The sequence below is a fragment of the Pseudorca crassidens genome, chromosome X (assembly GCF_039906515.1).
Source record: "Pseudorca crassidens isolate mPseCra1 chromosome X, mPseCra1.hap1, whole genome shotgun sequence".
Lineage (NCBI taxonomy): Eukaryota > Metazoa > Chordata > Mammalia > Artiodactyla > Delphinidae > Pseudorca > Pseudorca crassidens.
Window position 1 is genome coordinate 103,696,868 of NC_090317.1, and position 8,030 is coordinate 103,704,897.

The window sequence follows — 8,030 nt, forward strand, 5'->3', positions numbered from 1 at the left end:
CATATCATTTTTCCTCTATTCCTCTTAGCCTCATTATTATTTTCCTGAGTTTGCCCCTCTTTTAATCTTGGGGTTAAGTTCCTTAGTCCCTCTATATTCAATAAGTATATTGATATTACAGAGAGAATCTGTTATGCCTAATAGTGAAGTTCTTACATATCTGGGCCTGATGGGCCATTAATGAAGCAGAAGAATGGTAGTCAGTAAATATGCATAACATTATGATAAACCTGTTTCTAGTTCTGTCTTTTGCTAGTTATATATCCTTGGGCAAATTATTTAACTCTCTTAGTTCCAGTTTCCTCATCTGTAGAATGGAGAAAAATAATAATACCTTCTAAGTAGAGTTACTATGAGAATTAAATAAATTAATGCATGTAAATCACTTCGCTCAATGCCTGACGCACACTTGATAAATCTAAACTTATTTTGTTATTATTACTTGTTTAATTAGATGTAATATATATTCTACAATTGGAATGATACAGTAAACAGTTAGCATAGCCCATGGGAAAAGATGACATGTAAATTTGTGAAAGCTTTCATATTTTAAATGAAATTAATTGAACAAAAGCTCAAAGACGAGATGCTAAATCTTGAGAGTAAAATAAAATATGGAGACTGGAGGGCCAATGAGACAAATTGAAAACCAAAATAACATGACTACAAATTTAATAAATAAATGAGAAAAACTGGAGACAGTAAACCTGGATAAAAGTCATTTCCATCAATAGGGAAAGCCTTTTTGTATCCTCAGGGAATGGAGAGAGAGACAGAGATAGAGACAGGCAGACAGAGATAGAATAGTTAAACTAATCAGAGAGAATATTTGGACACCAATCAAAAATGAACCAGTATTATGGATAATTGGCATCCCTAAAGAAAAGATATCTATAAATAAAACATAAAAGGCACACAGAGGTATAATACTGGGAAATTTAACTGAAATGAAGGGAGAATTGAATCTACAGATTAAAAGAGCAGATTGTTTATCAGTGAAACTCATTCAAAACGATTGACATCAAGGCACATCCTGTTAAGTTATTGAATTTTAAGGATAAAGAAAGCATTCTACTGCAATCTGGGTATAAAAAGCAAAGCCACTGAGGGAATAGTAAAGTGGACCATAGAAATCTCCATAGTTACACTGAAACTAGAATAGAAATGTACAAATATCCTCAATGTTCTGAAAGAAATAAAATATGTTCTAAAATAATTTATTCACCCAAATTGCCATTCAAAAATAAAGGCAAAAAGCAACATTTGGGTCTAATTATAATGAAACCTAGTTGATCTAGAAATGATTAAAAAATGGGAAATTTGGGATAAAATGCTTGGTGGTGTAAATTGATTCCATTTTAAGTTAGAACTCAAGAAACTAAAATTGCAGTTAGAAATGTAAATTTATCTTAAATACAAAGTAAAAATGAAATACAAGTACTGTCATTATTAAACATCTATAGGTTAAAAACCTACATCTTTAAAAGCCAGAGTTAATCTTACTGATAACCATTTTTCTTAACCTTAGTTGAAGAAATATCCCAAACTGTAATGAAGTGTTTATCTGAAGTTCATTAATTTTTTCAGGTTTATGTTCATGTCATTTCCTTTCTTCTATTAAATTCAAGGAAGGCTCATGTTATTTTTATATAGTACATAGGGTACATCTTTCTTGCAAAATTATCTATTTTTCTACTTAGAAATGTGTCTGTCTCAGTTCTTCTGTGTGTATATAAGAATAAATAAATGTTTGAAAGATATTCACCAGCTATTACCCAACACCTTTGGAAAGACTTAGAATTATCTATTTCTTCCTTGTATTTTATAATTTTAAAACTATTATTTGAATTTTTTACAATATACCTCCCACTTTTCCATAAAATAAAGTTATTGTTTTGTTTTAGCATTGCCATTTTTACTGTTGCTATAATTTGTGATAATACAGGATACAGAGAAAATAAAGTAGCAGTATTTATGAGGGCCTATGAGATTTTAGGGTATAAGCCTCATTTCTTTGGTACCCATGTTATAACATGTGATACATGTTGGGAGGGAAGTGAATTTCTTCCTAATTATGCGTGGAACAATGCTTCTGTGACAATTCAATGTTCCTACTGTAAGATGCATCTAGAGATGTAGTCCTTAGCATAGATATCAGAATTGTGAATGACAGCATTTTCAGCAGAGATGTCAGAAAATCAAATTCATGTGGTTTCCCATGTAATGGGAATTGATAATATAGCTGGAGTGATCAAGTGATTTCCATAGCTAGCATTTTCATAAGCACATGTATAAGACCTTTGCTGTAGTATCCTTGTCTGGCTTTGGTATCTGAGTAATTCTGGACTCATAAAATGAGTTTGGACTTGTTGCCTGCTCTTCAGTTTTTGAAGATTTTCAGAAGGATTGGCATTAATTATTCTTTAAATGTTTGGTGGAATCCACCAGTCAAACCATCTGGTCCTGGGCTTTTCTTAGTTGGAGGTTTTCGGTTACTGCTTCCATCTCCTTACTCATTATTAGTCTGTTCAGGTTTTCTATTTCTTCATGATTCAGTCTTGATAGGTTTTATGTTTCTAGGAATTTGTCCATTTTTCTAGGTTATCCAATTTGTTAGCATATAATTTGCACAGCAGTCTCTTATCCTTTGTGCTGTGTTGGCCAAAAGGTTCGTTTGGGTTTTTCCACAAGATGCTTTTCCACAGGATGTTACAGAATGTTTTTCTAATCTCTATTTCATATATTTCAAAAATAGACAAGTGGGGTGACATCAAACTAAAGGGAAATATCAGAGTTAAAAGGCAAACTATGAAATGGGAGAACATATTTGAAAACCATATGTCTGACAAGGGATTAATTTCCAAAATATACAAGGAATTCCTACAATGCAATAGCAAAAAAAAAAGACAAAGGACTTGTATAGACATTTCTCCAAAGAAGACTTACAAATGGCCAACGGGTATATGGAAAGGTATTCAAATTCACAGCATCACTAATCATCACAGAAATGCACATAAAAACCTCAAGAGATATCACCTCACACCTGCTACAGATGGCTGTTAGCAAAACAAACACAAAAAATCCCCAAAAGATAGTACGTGTTAGCAAGGATATGAAGAGAGTGGAGCCCTGTATTCTGTTGGTAGGAATATAAAATGGTTCAGCCACTATCAAAAACAGTGTAGGGCTTCCCTGGTGGCGCAGTGGTTGAGAGTCCGCCTGCCGATGCAGGGAACACGGGTTCGTGCCCTGGTCTAGGAAGATCCCACATGCCGCGGAGCAGCTGGGCCCGTGAGCCGCCGCTGAGCCTGTGCGTCTGGAGCCTGTGCTCCGCAACGGGAGAGGCCACAGCAGTGAGAGGCCCGCGTAACGCAAAAAAAAAAAAAAAAAAAAAAAAAAAAAAAAAAAAACAGTGTAAAGTTTTCTTGATAAATTAAAAACAGGACTACCATATGATCATTAATACCACTCCTGGGTATCTATCTAGACGAGTTGAAATCAGGATCTTGAAGAGATATCTGCACTTCAGTGTTCATTGCAGCATTATTCACAATAGCCAAAACATGCAAGAAACCCAGATGTCCATCAACAAATGAACAGATAAAGAAAATGTGGTATATATACAATGGAATATTATTCTGCCTTAAAAGAAAAGGAAATCCTACCATTTGCAGCAAATTGAATGGACTTGGAAGACATGGTGCTGAGTGAAATAAGTCAGTCATACAAGGATAAATACTGCTTGATCCTACTTATATGAGGTATCTAAAATAGTCAAACTCATAGAAGTACAGAATAGAACGGTAGTTGCCAGAGGATGGGGAAGGGAGAAATGGAGAGTTATTGTTCAATAGGTATAAAGTTACAGTTATGTTAGATGAGTACGTTTTAGAGATCTGCTGTAAAATATAGTGCCTATAGTTGACGATACGGCATTGTGCACTATAATCTTGTTAAGAGGAAAGATCTCATGTTAAGTGCCCTTGCTGCAAAGGAAAAAACAGCAAGGGGACACAAGAAATCTTTTGGAGGTGCTGGAAATATTTATTACCTTGACTGTGGTGATGGTATCAGACATATATTCATAGATCCAAACACAAAAAATGTGTACATTAAACATGTGCATTTTTTGTATATTAAGTATGCCTCAATAAAGCTGAAAAAACTCTATTGCCTATTGCTTTTAAAAGGTGGGAAGTCAGTTAATCTATAGGGGTTATGTAAAAGCTCTGTACGTGTACCATGCAAAGCTGTTTATGTTTTTTTTTTAAAAACTTTCAGTAAATTTTCCTAATGTTTTTCTACTTTGTCAAATTCTGAGTCTTGAGCATTCAGGGAGTTGTAGTGACAAGAAAACATGGGAACAGAAAAGAGATGCACCAGGTAACGCCTCTTGAGTATTTGGTGTATTGTTCATTTATCTGGTTAAGCAAGAACATTGTCTCTCTTCACTATCTCTCAGTACTAATGATTGCCATTTTATGTAAATTTGTAAATAGTCTAGTAAGATGCTTACTTGTGTCTCAGAGGCAGACTGCATGACTGCCCAAACCTCAGCCTTTACAACTACTTATGTCCTTTAACTCTGAACAGCTGGATGCGAACACAGAAACTGGCAAGCAGCCACTGATTCCCCTTGAAGCCCCAATGAAAACAATACCACAGCACTAAGGGGAAAGCAGCAACTGCAGATTTGTTCTACAGCAGACAGTTGCTATTGAAAATCTTCCAAAAATTCTCTGTTGTTTCCTATCTCTCCAAATTATTAAACTTACCTATAAATTATTGTCATTTTGGGACTGTATTTTTAATCTGTACCTTAATTCATCCCACCAGGACACTTATTCTTTGAAAACGGTAGGATGTTTCTTGCCCTAAAACCGATATAAAATTTTTCCTGTTACCACAGCTAGGAAAGTGAGAAATATGTACCCCAAAACTACACTTGCTTTCTGGTTAGTTATTATCTTTTTGGCATTACATATGTAAATATGATCAGTTTTTACTTTTGTGTATCTTTCCTCTTTACCCACTGAAATTCCGAATCAATCCTTTAACATAACTAAATATCTTAATACTTGATTCTTTGTCAAATATATGCTATCTGTAAAACCTGTGAATAAATTGACTAAAAAAGATAATTCTTTCAGTTAACTTGAAAAAAGTAATTTCAGAGTTACAGAAATGCTACAAGAATAGTACAAAGAATTCTTGCATGCTCTTCACCTAGATTCCTCAAATGTTAATATACTGCCACATCCTCTCCTGCTCATGTTGCAGACATGATGCCTATGTATTTCTAAATATTTCGCAATTTCCTTTAAAAAAAGACATTTTCTTATACAATCATAGTACATTATTTAAATCAGAAAATTAACATTGATACACTACTATTATCTAATTTACGGACCTTTTCAAATTTCATCAGTTGACCTCATATTCATTACAGCAAAACAGTTTAAAAAATCGTTTTTTTCCTGGTTCAGCATCCAAATAACATGCATTTAGGTGTTATGTCTCTTAAGTCTCCTTTATTTGGGAAGAGTTCCTATCTTTCTCTTTCATGACCTTCATATTTTTTGAAATGGGCAGGTCAATAATTTTGTAGAATGTTCCTCATGTCTTTCTTTTATTCCAATTCTCTAGAGCAGACCATTATAAAATAACCAGGTGTATAAAATCTTATTCAGACTAATACTAGCAATTGTATTACTTTAGTATCTGTGAACTTTCCTTTAAGGCTTGGTTTATATAGGCAGCTTACTCAATTATGCAGCAAAATTTTATAGTGTGCCTGCCTATAGTGTGACACATATTCTGTTGTAGATATCAAGTGTAATAATATCAATAAAGGATGGTACTGCCCTTTAGCAGCACATGGCTCTTTACACTTGTATATTTCTAACTGGTACATAATATCTCTCTTCCCCTCCCACATTTCTGAGAAAGAGATTTGCAATTCTTTTTTTTGTTTTTTTGTTTAAATTTTGTTTGCACAGGGTTTTTTTTGTTGTTGTTGGGTAATTTGTTTTTTACCTTAACCTAATATCAATCTTTCGAGTGTAAAAACAGAAGAAATTTGGGGCTTCCCTGGTGGCGCAGTGGTTAAGAATCCACCTGCCAATGCAGGGGACATGGGTTCGAGCCCTGGTCCGGGACGATCCTACATGCCTTGGAGCAGCTAAGCCCACATGCCACAACTACTGAAGCCCATGCTCTAGAGCCCGCGCACCTAGAGCCTGTGCTCCACAAGAGAAGCCACAGCAGTGAGAAGCCCGCACACTGCAATGGAGACCCAACACAGCCAAAAATAGATAAGTAAAATAAATTCATTAAAAAATAAAATAGAAGAAATTGTCATAGTAAATAAATTGTCTGGATGTTCTGATATAGAGGAAAAAGAGTAAAACAATTTAATCCCTACCCATATTTCTTCAACAGATCTTGTCAGCCTTTAAGCTTTCTAGACGTAGGAGGTGTTTTATTTTGTGTACTTGGCTTAGACATTGATGCATATCTTTTCCTCTTAACTCCATTTTGAGTGGTCAAATATATGGTGAAGGGAAGCAATATCTTACAAAGAAGATATAATTTTAGGTAAAGAAAATTCATGCTAGCTACACTTGAAAGCTGAATTACATAAATTCCAAAAGACATAATTCTATGTAAAACAAGTATGTATAGTTGATTTAAACAACAAATATGTATATGTTTATTTAAAATAATATTTATAAATAGATCATCCTATTGAATTCTGCTTGGATATTCCATTAAGTTGGCTCTAAAATCTCAAGAATTTTGAAATTCAATGTCAATATCAATTGTTTAAAACCTTAAGTCATTTAAAATATATGAAATAATTATGTAAAATAGTAACTATGGAGATGGTTTTATATACTCAAATATACAGATATATATGTATCTTTATATGTATTCAAAGATAATAGGTAGATAGATGTTCCATAAAATATAAATGTGGAGCATTTTACCATGTGGAAGAATGTATTTTACAGCAAGGAGTAAAACAGTATCAGAGTATTGATGGGAACGTTATCCTCGTTTTTCTATTTACTTACGAGATTTTTCTCCCATCAATAACTCATACAATTTAATATAACTGAGCAGCAAGACTCTAAGAATTCAGAATATATTTAGACATTGCTCCTCATTCATTAAAACAAATTATTGCTGATCTTCTGCAGCAGTGATCTCCAAATCTATGACGAAAGTTCCCAAATAGTAAATCATCCTTTGATTGCTACGTAATTTTTTTTTTTTTTTTGCGGTATGCGAGCCTCTCACTGTTGTGGCCTCTCCCGTTGCGGAGTACAGGCTCCGGATGCACAGGTTCAGTGGCCACGGCTCATGGGCCCAGCCGCTCCACGGCATGTGGGATCCTCCCGGACCAGGGCAGGAACCCGTGTCCCCTGCATCGGCAGGCGGACTCTCAACCACTGCGCCGCCAGGGAAGCCCTGATTGCTACGTAATTTTAATGTAATAATTCAAAAGAAATCAAATGTGATTATTGTGTTTAAACATTATTTTCTACTCTCAAAGAAAAAGAAAAAAGTAAGAGCACCAGCAACAGCTATCATCTGTATGGAAAGCCCTGTTTCTTTGTTGGGCGTTGTTGAAGTATGGATACATTTGTTGAGAATTTTAAGGGAATTCTGTAGAGGAATTTGAGAATCTCTACCCACTGTTTAGCTCTAGGAATTTCTCCTTATCTTTGATCTGAATTTAAACTACAGGTTTCTAGGTGAATTTCATTTTTTCATTTGTCCTGCTTTACATAGTATGAGTTCCTTCAGTATCAAGGTCCAAGTACACTTTCAATTCTGGGACATTTTCATTCATGATTTCTTCAAATATTTTTAACCCAACATTGTCCCACCCTCTCATTCAGAAATCAACAGAGAAATGTTGGGACTTCTGACTCTATGTATGTCTCCAACATTTTCTTTCACAATTTTCCTTTTCTTATATATGTTTTTAAATCTGTTGTAGATAATTGCTACACCTGACCTTT

The 8,030-nt window shown here is 34.5% G+C and overlaps 1 non-coding gene across 1 annotated transcript; it reads left to right on the top strand.

The window, feature by feature from the left end:
- Positions 1-446: 446 nt before the first annotated feature.
- On the top strand, positions 447-552 carry LOC137217668 (U6 spliceosomal RNA). The gene has a single exon (XR_010940172.1). It is a non-coding gene; the product is annotated as a U6 spliceosomal RNA (small nuclear RNA).
- Positions 553-8,030: the final 7,478 nt, after the last annotated feature.